Source organism: Pinus tabuliformis, chromosome 3_2, assembly GCF_031772625.1.
Source record: "Pinus tabuliformis cultivar Carrire ecotype Pingquan chromosome 3_2, CPIR1, whole genome shotgun sequence".
Lineage (NCBI taxonomy): Eukaryota > Viridiplantae > Streptophyta > Pinopsida > Pinales > Pinaceae > Pinus > Pinus tabuliformis.
In genome coordinates this window covers 1,145,788,817-1,145,802,263 of record NC_142302.1, presented here as the reverse complement: position 1 = coordinate 1,145,802,263, position 13,447 = coordinate 1,145,788,817, and positions in this window count along the sequence as shown.

The window sequence follows — 13,447 nt, the reverse complement described above, 5'->3', positions numbered from 1 at the left end:
CAAACTTATCTCCGAGCAGTTTTAGCACATAGTTCATGCTCGTTAAAAAATAAACATAAGTTCGAGCAGTTTTAGCACACAGTTCATGCTCGTTAAAAAATAAACGCAAGATCCGAGCAGTTTTAGCCCATAGTTCATGCTCGTTAAAAAATAAACATAAGTTGTGAGCAATCTTCCCCTAGAGTTCAAGCTCACCCAGAAAAAATGAACCGGTAAATAACCTTGGTAAATGTAACCTTTGACAGCCATATTAAAGCCCTTGGTCGTGTTCTTGCAGTCTCACCTCCATCCATTCATTTGGCCAATCGTTCATCTCCATATGTTTGTTTACCCATTTTGAGGAACAGCTGCGAAGAGTGATTTCACTTAGCCATCCTTGTGACACTGCCGTGATTGGAAAATTCCAACCTGTACCTGGAATCTGCTGCTATCCCTGTTTATCACTCGTTCCTCAAAAGACGAGTCTTCTTTGAGCTCTTTTCTCCTGACTCGTAAAATATGAAAAGTTTGCCGAGTTTTGGCCTTCCAGCTCGTTAAATGACCGGAAGAGCTATCCCTCCTCTAGATTTTAATCTTTTTGGACCTGAGGGATTATTGCACAAAAAGATCGAGTGCTTGTTTTGTTCGGCTCGTTAAAGCAATCGAAAATTCATCCCTTCTGTATTGTTTTATACTTTTTCGGACTTAAGGGATTAGATGACAAAAAAGGAATTCTGGAGTTGACTTTATGTACCTTTTCAGACTCTCTAAAAATGAAAAGGACCGAGTTATCCTTGTCGTTAGACTCGTTAAATTCATTAAATAGCGACAAACTTGTCTTTAGACGAGAACGAGTTTCCCTATCGCTAGGCTCGTTAAAACATAGCGATGGGCTTGCCCGAAGGGCAGGTTATAGAACAAGCATATGTTATCCTCCTCAAGCTTGATAAAAATAAAGAGGTACTGGTCAGCAATGACTGGGGAAAAATTGGGAGAACCTCACAGCTTTAATGGTGGCAAGTCGCTCTTGAACATGACACTTTGTCCTCCGTATCACATCGGGTTGGGTTGTTTCATTCACCGGTCTCATCACCATGGTCCTCGCCACACCATCCACATTTGGGGATGCTACCAATCCATCACATCAGTGTCGTTATATGTTCAAGAGATGTTGTTCTGCAAAGAGTCAACCGTGTCCCATCCACTGCCATACATTGTCCTTCATCCATTTCATGACCGCCACCCTGAATCATACATCACAGTTTGTTTTCACCTCATCACAATCACTAGCTCCGTTCCGTGTCACTGATGTGGGATTCATTAAGGCCCTCCTTTGACGGATCGCTCCTTGTCGACATCAGCTCATTATCCAAGGAGTTGATCTAGGAACAACCCCTTCAGTACTTTGAAGCTTGCATGCCTCAATGGCAAGTTTCTCACTTCCGGCGACAGGTATACATCAATGACCTTCGACCAGAAGATTTTGCATGGTGGTCGACGCCAAGTCCTTTATTCCCACCATGTGAATTGTACTGCCGTACCTTGAGGGTCATCATCCTTATCGGTGATTCCTCTCGCGCTTGTTAACGGTTTACATCATTGACGGGTAATCAAGCGATGTCTTTCCATGTTCGACTTCAAGAAATTCTCACATGGATCGACTTGTACATCGAGTGAAGATCGGAAGAGATTGAAGACCCCGGATCTAGTTTCATCCATCCGGGCTGCGATATATATTCAGGATATAAAGACATTTGATATGTACATCATTGCAGCAGATGATCATCCTTCTCAAAGGATGATAATTTCAGCAGAGAATTATCAGTCTATCATCAGACGATCGTCTGTGCTATGTACCAAAATGAATTTATAAAGCTGAGCATGGGAATGCCCGCCTCAGCTAGATCATGAAAAAGTATGAAAAATAATGTATTGTATCGTATCTTATTACAGGACACTTCTCAGCAGATTGAATGAACTTCGGATCCTCCTAATAAAGCATTTCACCCGATAAACGACCTCATACTTTAGGGGGCATCTGTTATAGACAATTTTGTGCCTTGCAGCATCAGGCATGAATTGTCAATAATCCAAGGGATCCAAAGTCCCTAAACATGATGTTCCTACCCCTAGAGGAACAAGGTCAGCAAACCAACAGCTCTCAGATCAGTTCTCCACCTGAAAACACTCAAAAACAAGCAATCCTGAAATCAAAGCAGGTGCTCCACTAGGCTTCTGCGCTGAAACTCAACTCCTCCATGGTGTACCTGCGTTGCAAAGCAGGTAGAACAAAGGCCACCTGCGCTGAGCGAGATGGGACAAGTGGCACACTGAGTCATTGCTCTGGAATCTTCCAAAAATGACACTTGGATCAGGGATTTCGCCTTGTGATGAGTCAGAGGCTCTGTTTCTCCAAGTGGAAGCAAGGTTCTCCAAGTGGACTCAAGAACTGAAGATCAACTGAAGAGAGAGAGGACACAAGGCAGCTACACACCAGTTGCAAGCTGACTCATCCTTTCTCAATTCATCTATATATTGAGCTCTCTCCTATGAGCTCAGGAGGCTGGAATTTTGTGCAAAGTAATGATATGCTGTTGGTTTCACTATAGAACTATTGGGTGATTGCTTGAAGGAGGTGAAGAGGGGAAATTCTTTCTGCTGGGAGGTGTTGCTGGATTGGGGCCTTCAATGGTTGTAACCTTCTCAGAACTTTACTTCTTCCATTAATAAAAGCTATTGAGGTTCTTCTATATGCATTTGTTTCAATGATGTATTGTGATGATTGTATATTTGATTTATGCTAATCCTTGAATCAGTTATGAATGCATGCTTCTTGTAGTTTCCTTCTTTGTTATTTTGCAGGATCTCATTGTAGTTGGGCCAGCAAAAGAGCAAAGAGCTAGGAGCAAGCAGCAAAGAGAAGAGATTGGAGCAAATATTAAGCGCAAGGCAACGGTTAGTGCATTTCTTCATTCTCTCTTGCTTTCATAAAGAAGTAAATCTTAAGTAGTTTTATTTACAGTTGTTGCTGAGGTACTATCACCCTTAGAGTGGGATAGGGTCATCCGAATCGGATACTTTTCCCTACAACAGTTAGCTCTGGTGTAATGAGTTCTCCCTGAAGCTAGATTTCAAGTCTTTTAAATGCTTTTCTTTTATGAATGTTCACAATAACTTCTAACAATCCTTTAAGATGCTTTAAATTAAACTTTTAGGTTTCTCAAAGGTTTATTTTGACTGAGGATTTGTTCATCCCCAGTATGGTCGCCACTATGTTATCACTTAGATTTTCCTTAGAAGTTATTTGAAAGAAGGAAAGGATCCAAGGTAACTACAAACCAATCTTTTAAGTATAGATCCTAGCTAATCTACACTCAGAGAGGGCTCTCTCTTTATGATTTAGCGTTGTTTTGATATGATATTAGGCTAGCTATTAATGCTTAAGGGATTTGTTTTGATTTGTTTGGTGGAATTAAGGAAACAGATGGGCAGAGTAGGTATTCAGGCCATTGGGCTATGGAGTCAAGTTGGAAAATTCTAATAGGATTTGATTAATCACTGAGGTAAGAGTTCACAAGGCAAGCTAGCACAGCAAGGAAAAATCTGAAAGTCTTAATGAATGAAATCTTAACCAGGGCCAAGGGCAATGAAGAATCCTTAACAGGGATCAAGATGAAGAAGGGGAGTTTGGAAAATAGCAAGGGCAATTAAGAAACCTGTACTAGGGGCCAATAAAAGGAATTAATTACAGAAGTGAGGGAGCAATTAAGAATTCCTGGAATTAAGCAATTTAATAGAAAACATTAAATAAGTAAACAGTTAAAACATAGAGCACTTAAGCTAATTTTGATGATATTATTCCTCGTTTGATTTTAATAATTATAAGAAAACACATATGATATTTCATAACATAAAGGAAAACAATATTCAAACTTAGAGAAATGATACTTATTTGTTTCCCATAGTGCACATGAATCGAGTGAAATGTCCTCAACTTTATTTAATCTAGTAAACTAGTCCAGCCTTGATTACAGTAGCTCCTTTAGCTCAAAACAAAAGTCTACAGAAATGCTTTTTAATCCACCCTAATTACTTCATTTTGTGAAGTATTTATACAAAAACTATTACAAAATATCTCATAACTATATGAGATTTTTTCTAGGAAACAAAAGTTATCTTCCACACGAAGATAGAGATAGATGGAAAACAGATTGTTTGTTGTCCCTTTATTTATGAATGTGCTGGATACTGGAACTCGGATTTGCCTCTTGCAGTTGCCTTGGTAGTTATGTGCTGGATTTCACTCTTATCTTCACCTACTGATACTCTTTACCTATGTTGATACTCTTTACCTGTACTGTTTCATCCTTTCATCCTGTATTACCAAAATTGCCATGGTAAATATTTTTTACTTCACAGATTTACTATAGTAACTTTATAGTAAATCAGTCACACTGGTCCACCATTCGTTATCTGGTAATTTTATCCTGATCATCTTCCTGTAAACTTCATCGGCTTCTGTGTACTTACCAAAATTGGGTTTGCTGGTGAATAGATGTTTTACTTCATGTTCTATGTAAAATAGATTCTCCAGGCCATCATAAAGTACCTTTCCTGTGGGTAATGATTTTACTCCTGAAGAACTTGCTTGACTCCTGGCCTGTTTATTTAGCCTTTCAATATAATCTTCCTGTGTCATTAACTTATCATGTATAACCAGTGGACTAGGAAGGCCTTTCTCTCTCAAAATGCCATACTTCAACATGAAGCTATCTATATCTGCCTGAATACTCTGACACCTTTTCTCTAAGTTAAGCATCAAGTTCCTTTTAGTAAGAACTTTCTTTATTTCAATGATAGTAGTTGTTCTGTCTTCAATCTCCAACTCATCTAGTTGGTACCTGTTCCTGCTGTTCAAAAAATCAATTAACTGATTTGCCTCTTCGGGCTTATCTCCCAGTTCTTCTTTAGTCTTTTGTATAGCTTCTACAACTATTTTTATTAATTCAGTCTGTTCAAAAATTACCTGGATAGAAGGCCAAATATCATTGATGGAATCAATGATATTGGCCCACAATATATTTCTCATGTCTCCTAGTGGTTTTTCTAATGTCAAGTCCTTCTCCAGGACTCTGATTCTTTCCTCCATCCTTTTGTTTTTCCTTTCTTCTTCTTTGTTTTGAATCTGTGCTAGCTCGTAGTTTGTTTCCAAACTTGACATTTGTTCCTTGAGCTTTTTCAGTTCTGTAGCCTAGATACTCATTTGTTCCATGGCTTTGATCACTTCATCTGTTTTTTCTACTGTTGTCCCTACACTAATTGATGTACCTGTAGTTGGAATAGTCTCTACTACTGGCAATGTTGTCACTGGTGGAAGTGTTGGTGCCAAAGAAGTTGCCAGAGTGGAGGGTACTGCTGTAGAAACTGTGGGTATGACAGTCTGAGGAGCGGTGGCCAGCTCACTCTGCTTAGACTGTATTTCTTTTTCCAATTCCTTTTCAGTTTCTTTCAACTGATCATTTAACTTAAGGACTAGGTCCATAAGTTCTTCCTCCTTTTGTTTCTCTATGACTTCTGCAATTTGAGGATGGTGGAGAGGAGGGATCTTAAGCTGCTTCTTCAGTGCAGCTATATCATCATTTTTCTTTTTAATCAGTTTTTCTGCTACTTTGACATCTTTGGGATCATGTCCCAATTCTATCACCAAGTCTTCTAGAGTTTTTATCCTGGTGTCTTTAGCCTGAGAGGAGGCCTTTTCCAGTTGCAGCTGTGCTGTGGTGTTGTGCAATGAATTTTGCAATTGGTGTGCTGTGATGACCTTATTAGTCAATGTAGAATAGACCATTTCACTAGTCTTCTTGTGCAGTTCTATTTGGTCAATAGGATGGATATCCTTTGACAAAACTTCAGAGTTAGTATTTAAATAATCAGCCATGGATCTTGGCTGTTGCACAGTTGGATTGAGGAATCTCATCTACATTTTTCCTTCCTTTATGTCAAAAGCTGAAATAAGCCTGGTTTGGTTAGTTGGAGCCATTTTGAGGTAGTGAGCATAGGTTTGAGCTTTTAGTTTCTCATTTCTCGCTTTAATTTCTTTGTACTTTCCTTTAATGTCCAGGCTCTGTTCAGAGGGAGCCCTAAAAGAATATACCTCTATGATTTGCTGCATTTCCAATGCTTGTATCTGTGAAGTGGATGGTGTCCCACCAGTTGGAATAGTCTGCATACTATTTGTCCTTTCTGCCACTACGTTGCCTGTGGTCTCCTTAGTATACTCTTCTTCTGCATAGGGGTTTAACCTTTGCCTTTTAACAAAAGTTTGATCAATAGGCATAGTAGAAGGAGTGGCTTCATCTCGGCTTCTCTTTAAATTTTTCTCCTCATTTAGAGGAGTCTGCAAAATAGGAGGTTTGCTCATGATTTGTTCAGGTTGAGAAAGCTCCTTTGAGATTTTAGGCTGCTCTGACTCTTCTTGTTGTTCTAAATCTTCTACCTGTTCTGAGGTTCCTTGTTGCTCTGATGGTTGTGTGTTGTGTTCCTGTGACTGCTTTCATGATGAAGTTTCTCCAAACACCTGTACAAATGAATCTTCATCAAACCTTCTTTCTAAGTCCACCATTACATTGTCAACTTCAACTTGTGTGCTATCTTGATCTATCAGAGTGCCTTCCACCCATTCTGATTGATTGGCATATTGTTCAATTTCTGGGATCCTATGGTGGATATAAGGAGATAGCTTATGTTTCTGCCTTCTGTTACAAATGAATCCATGGGGGTCATAGGCCCATATGAAACTTTGTTTTAACTTCAATCTTTGGAGGATTTCATTTGCCTCCTTTCCTGCTTCTCTGTTATTGCAAATAAATGGGCCTAGATGATCCTTTATTCTTAGCTGGGCCTTCTTCTTGGTTTTGACAAAGTGAATCTCATCAGAATTGATCATTTTCCTGTAGTACTCCAGAGCAAATAATCGCATGGGGAGATATCTAGGTAACTTGTAAGGAGGAAGCTCACACCCATAAATTTTGATTTCAGTATGGTTTTGGTACAAGTACCAATCCCCTACTTTGTATTGTTTGGACAACTAGAGAACCCTCTTAATGTCTGCACTAATTCTAGGAGGGGGACTTCCTAATAACATTGTAGTCACTGGATGTACAAATAGGTCAATAAAATTTGTGTATGGATGGTGAGAATAACAAGACCTGTGGAATAGAGTAGTCTAGAAGATGACAGATCTAGGATTCCCTCTAGTATCAAGCTTTTGGACAGAGAAGGGAAACTTATCAGTTTGGTAGTAGAGAAACAAATGATACAGGACTGATGAATACTTGAACACCCTCTCATTTTCAAGTCTCATAAACTGATCATGCATTTTATCTGTGATGAATTTTGCATAATCAAACTTGACTGCAGGAGGTTGACCAGGGGTAAAAATAGACATGCCAGCAAAAATAGTCTCATCTACATACTCATTAGTGGTAGAACCTAAAATGCATGATAGCATTGTTGTGATATCTTTGCCTAGATCAAAAAAGAAGGCTGACATGTAAGGAGGAGGGTCCTTTGGCATGTGTTTTTCTTCAGAAATGAAAGTCTAGAGGATTTGAGTACTTCTGGAACTAGACAGCTTGGAGAATATTTCAAGCAAATCAACAATGGACAAGGGGGTGAGGTCTTGACTAGGCTGCAACTGTAACATCTTGTTTATGGACTCAACTGTAATGGTGAATAGGATTTTCTGGTCTGGGGACATTACAGCTTTCATAATAGGGTCATAGTTTGCATGGCAGTAATGAATAATTTCCGGGAAGACATGAACACTGGGGAATTGATACTTGGGTAGGTTTGATTCCCAGAGACCTATCTTATCTGCATGGTTCAAGTAGATATCTCAGTATTTGCAATGCAATTTCAAAGGGGTTTCATCAAAGGTGAGGTCTTTTATCTAGAAGTCTTTGTCGGCCAGGGGAAGATGGTCTAAATCTCTGTGAGGAGTGGTAACTGGCATGACATTTAAGGCGATTGGGGCGTCCATCCTTGGTTCTTGTGGATTCAAGGATGAGGGTAGGGAATTTTTGGGGAATTATGGAAAAATGGGTCGTCTCAGAGAGTGTCAAGACTATCAAACGGCTTAATTTCACTAAATTACTTAATTCTTATAGCAATTTAGTTCAGGTTTAGTATGGAAAACAAGGTTTCTTAGTTGAAACGGGGTAAATACCTGGTTATGGTTGCATGGAGAGACAAATGGCTCTGGTGCACTGTTTGCATGGAGCGCATGGGTCTGCAATGGCAATCTGGAGTTCAGCAGCTTCTGGAGGTTGACGGTTGGAAGCAGGGTGATGACTCGAACGTACTCTGAGTGTGCATGGAGAATAAAAGGTTCTTTTCTTGGTAAAACAAAAATAATGAACATTTTTGGGTTTACTGGCAAATTCAATGCTCTTGGTGCGTATAATGGAAACGCAACAATTGGTGCTGGAAAGTGACATTTGGCTCCAATTGATGGAAGTGATGTTTTGTCGTTTAGCGGAGGTGGTAAGCGTAGGCGGTAAGCGGAATCTATCGCACTGCTTATGAGGGTATGGTAGTATTGGGAGAGGTCCACACATAGCGGCAGGGTGTACAGTAAAACCGCTCACATCGGGTGAGTAAATTTCAGCATCGAAGTCCCCCTGATATGAGCGTTAGCCGTCAGATCTAAAGGGGTCAGATCGTACGGTGGTCAGGGAAGGGACTTGCTCGGGATTTAATGGAGTGGCTCGACACGATAATAACTGTGGATTTAGGGAGATTAATGACATCGGGGGCGATGTGATTGGAGGAAGACTCTTCATTAATCACAGGTTGATTAATTAATTCCTTTTTAATGCAGTGGAGGGTTATTCCAATTTCTATCGATTAATTAATCTATCTAATTATTTCATTATTAAGGTTTATATTTCAAACCGCGGCGAGATATTAATATAAGGGATTTTGATAATATATACGGGGACGGAGTGTATTTTCCGGGAGTTAACTATAATAAATTAATGTTAATATGAAATGGAAACGGGGATAAGAATGTGCTAAGTAAAATGTTTCGAAATATATTCACATTTTCGCATTTAAACATTATAACTTAGGTTTAGGTGCATTTTGTGGGTTTTTTGTGAGAAGGAGTTTTGTATCAGGATAATTACTTTTCCTAAGCAAATAGTGATTTTACTCTAGGAAAAGGGGTTTTTAGGGGAAATGAGTGAATGATGAAGGGGGTTAATGTTGATGAGGGGGTTTTAGCACTTGGAACCTGTAAGTCATTGGGCCGAGGGTTCGGTCCCTCCAAAAGTCATAGAAATGCTCTAAGCCCCTTTGACTTAAGGTTTTAGGCACTTAAATTGTTATTTGTTAGCAATTAGTGAAATTAGGGGTAAAAGGCATGAGGAAATTAATAACTTGACTTTGTAAATGTCTCATTGTTATCCATACTTTTAAAGTAATATGATGATGAAAGTAAATGATATGAGTTTCAAATAATCATTCATCATACACCATTCTGCAACCATTCATCTACTTACCCACCTACACATCCTACCATTTTTTCTACTTTTTATTAGGGTGCACTTAAACTGGCAAACCCTTATCAAACTTTTCTTTTCTTTTACAATAGAAATCTATCTAAACCTAACCTTATTACATCCAAGGGCTCAGATTAAACAGTTGAGCTCCTTTTATTCACTCTGCCTAATCTAATTATCTGCCAAGATTACACTGTTTGGTCAGATTTTATTTTCTATCTATAGACATGGAAATTGAAAACATGAAATAGCCAAGTTTACACTATTTGACCATTCATGGATTGTGGCATAAGTGACAAGCTGCACACAACCTTTTATTTTTTATCAAAGTAAATAGTAGTGGCATTTGGACTTGCACACTTTCATGGTCTTCTTTTCCTTGGGGTTCATTTTTCATCTTTTTTGACCTTTTCTTTTTTATTCTTTTTATCCTTTGATTTTCTTTTAGGATATACCCTCTTTACATTTTTTTTTTTTAATTTTTTAATATGGAAAACACTTGCAGAAAGAAAAGGTATGTACATATTACAGAGATAAAACTAAGTCAATCGTAAATTATGACACCTATTGGTATAGGAACATAACAGTCTCTAAGTTTACGAATCCCCCGGGTTGACAATTTAAGTGTTGATGAGTTTGCTTAAGTGTAATTCCTACACACAAAAATATGTTTTATATGAGTTAATGCTCGTTTACTATGTGAAACTAGTGGATCTGTAATCTTTTTGCATGTTAAGAGTAGTTAGATACCTTCGCGAAGATCTGAAAGTTGTTTAGATAGATTTACAGTAGTTATCTGTTCGGAAGTGTTAGAGTTGCACGAAGGTAGATCTAAGCCATAGGAACTTCAGGAAACCATCACATAGGCCTTTGGATGCAGAAACCTGGTTTTAGCATCCCCCAATACTGCTTTGGGTGAGACTGTAGCCTACGCTATGCAAGTTGTTGCCGAAAGGGCCATCAGTTAGGGTTTTGTTGGTTGGCGCAGATAACGCTGAACCTGGGTCAAGCCCCATCAAGCCAAAAAATGGTTTCATTGCCGAGACCGAGATCTATCTGAGGAATGTGTGATGTCGAATAAGTGGTTTCCTACTAAGAAGGAAATTGAAAAGTGGATTGATCGGAAGTTGCACGCGTTTGCAGCTCAGGAGAACAAAAATCCATGGTTATCCAAGGAGTAGTGGTTGAATAGATACCTATACACGGATGAAACCGAAGCCTTTTTCTGTTTCTTCCCTTGTGAATTGCATGAGTGGCTATCTAAATTAGCGGACAGTCAGGGTACGTGGAGGCTTGATGACCCTATTATGTGGAATCTAGAGCTGGTGAAGCACCTGGAAGCTTCAGAAAATAACATCACACGGGTCGTTGATCATTGGATTGATTGTATCTTAGGAGGATTCGTCACTAAACTTGCGATTGATATGACCATCAACTATAGCGAAGTAGAGTGCAAGCTCTTCAAGGGACCGCGAGGTAAGTACTTAAAATCTTTGAAAACTTGGATTAAGATGCTATTGTGTGAAAAATGAGTTATGCCATTACCTTGATGTTTGGGACTATGCGAAGTAGAAAACCCTTCAAAGAGAACGAAGAATCAGGCTCTGAATATAGTATGATGTTAGGATCCTCTTCTAGCGACGATGAAGGGACTATTCTAAGTACACCACAAAGCATGCTACAGATATTAAGTCAAGGTATCTTGAGGATACCTCTTCCATCCACTCCACCTCCACCTCCACCTCCGCTGCATACACCTACACCTTCACCTCCACATCCACCTCTACACCAACCATTCAACATGACAAGCATGATGAAGATGCCAATATTTAAAGGGGTAGGGAGCAAAGACCCCGAACAATTCTGGTTCGTTGCGGATGCTGTGTGGACAATGCAACAGATTCTTGATGATCATATAAATAAAGCATAGTTGGTCACAACGCTATAGGATAGGGCACTGACCTGGTATATCAAGTTCTATTAGGATAGACCTAGCGCGATGATGGCAGAGACTCAACAGGCGTTGAACAGTGAGTTCAAGAAGCCTAAGTCTCAGGCACAGTCTGTAACTAAGTTTAAGGAAATACAATAGAGGGTAAATGAGTCCTCATGGGATTTTGATCAGAGGCTAAAATGCCTGATCCGGTAGGCTAATATGAAGATCACGGATGATCAACACAGAGATTGGTACATTGCTTCGCTATTGCCTCATATGAGATTATCATTATCACAACAGAAGATAGGAATGCAAGTAGAGGCTTTGGAGATCTCGATGAGGTTGGAAGCCTCACCAGTATAGGATATGAATGTAGGTGTGCAATAGATTCAGTCACAGCTGGCAAGTCTGCACATGGAGTTTCAGAGTTTGAAGACAGGAAAGGATGCTCAGTTTGAGGCGCGCACTGAATTTTGGTGCATAAAATGTAAAGATAAGGGACATGATAAGGATCATTGCCCTATCTATCATAACTACTTGATTGGAGGAGGGTTAGTTCCATTGAAGTCAAAAAACATTGCGGGACCGAGCACGGGAGTACCATTATGGTGTGCTATCTGTCAGATAGTTGGGAAGCATGTGAATGATAACTGTCACCTCTTGCAAAAGTTTGTTCAGACATCGCATTAATTATTTTGTACTTTATGTAAATCGGTTGGAAATGATGAGAAAAAAATGCCGAAGTTACGAAATGTTGATGGAAAGGACCCCTACCTATCAAATGTAGGCGAAAAATCAGCCTCAAGATCAGGGTTCGGGTGTAGTAAACCAAGGATTTCAAGGCTGCGGAAGAGGAAGAGGAGGAGGGGCTGGCAAAAGTTGTGGACAAATCATTTGTTACAACTGTGGTGAAGCAGGTCATTTCGCATGCGACTGTCAGAACCCAACACATCCATCTTGTCAATATTGCAAATAGTTTGATCATGTGATAGAAGATTGCCCAATGTTGATAGCTAATATGCAGGAGAAAAATATGCAACAACCTACGCAGAACATCTAGATGATGAGGGCGGAGCCTTGTGAAGAAGATCACAATATTAATATCATAACGCGCAGTGGTATGGCCACAAGAGAAGATAAAGGAAAGCAGCCAGAGACCAAAGGATGGGTGTGCAAGGCTGCTGAAAAGGAAGTCGGGTTTGACCTCAACCAAGCTAGAGAAACTTTTATGGAGGCCAAGAAGAATTTTGCTGAAGCTTCTACATTAGGGAGTCAAGAGAAATCAGCTGGAAATAGTGAAGTGCAGGACATGGATCCCTCGCTATTAGCCACTTTTCTGAAAACTTGTATGAAGTTGTTGAGGGATAAGAAGGTAGTGGAAGGGCTCTAGGAGCTAATCGACAATTTTACAGGAAAAATTAAGATTCCTTCAGAACAATGCATTATGAGGAAACTGGGTAAACATAAGAAGCGAACAGGGTGCGAGATGAGGCTGACCGCATAGATTGGGGAATATGAAATGGATCAAGTTATCTTAGATTTGGGATTTGATGCAAACGTACTACCAAATTAGACATGGGAAAGGATGGGGAGACCTACGCTGCAATGGTATCCTATATAGCTACGCATGGCCAATCAGCAGAAGGTCATTCCTATGGGGCGCCTGTATGGGGTAATAGTAAACATTGAAGGAGCAAGTGCTCTGGCCGATTTTGAAGTAATTGAAATAGTGGATGAAAACAATCGTCACCCAGTGCTACTAGGAATTGATTAGGCCTTTGATATGGATGTAGTAATTAGTCTAAAGAAGCGAAGAATTACATTTGAGAAGAAGGCACTTAGGGTTATTATGCAATTGGATCCTGCTGAAGGAGTGCGGTACACTGAACCGGTCCACGACTATGTGGAGGAAGATGACTTGGATCAAATATACAAGATTACTGCGCGTGATGAAGATTGGATCAATCCCACT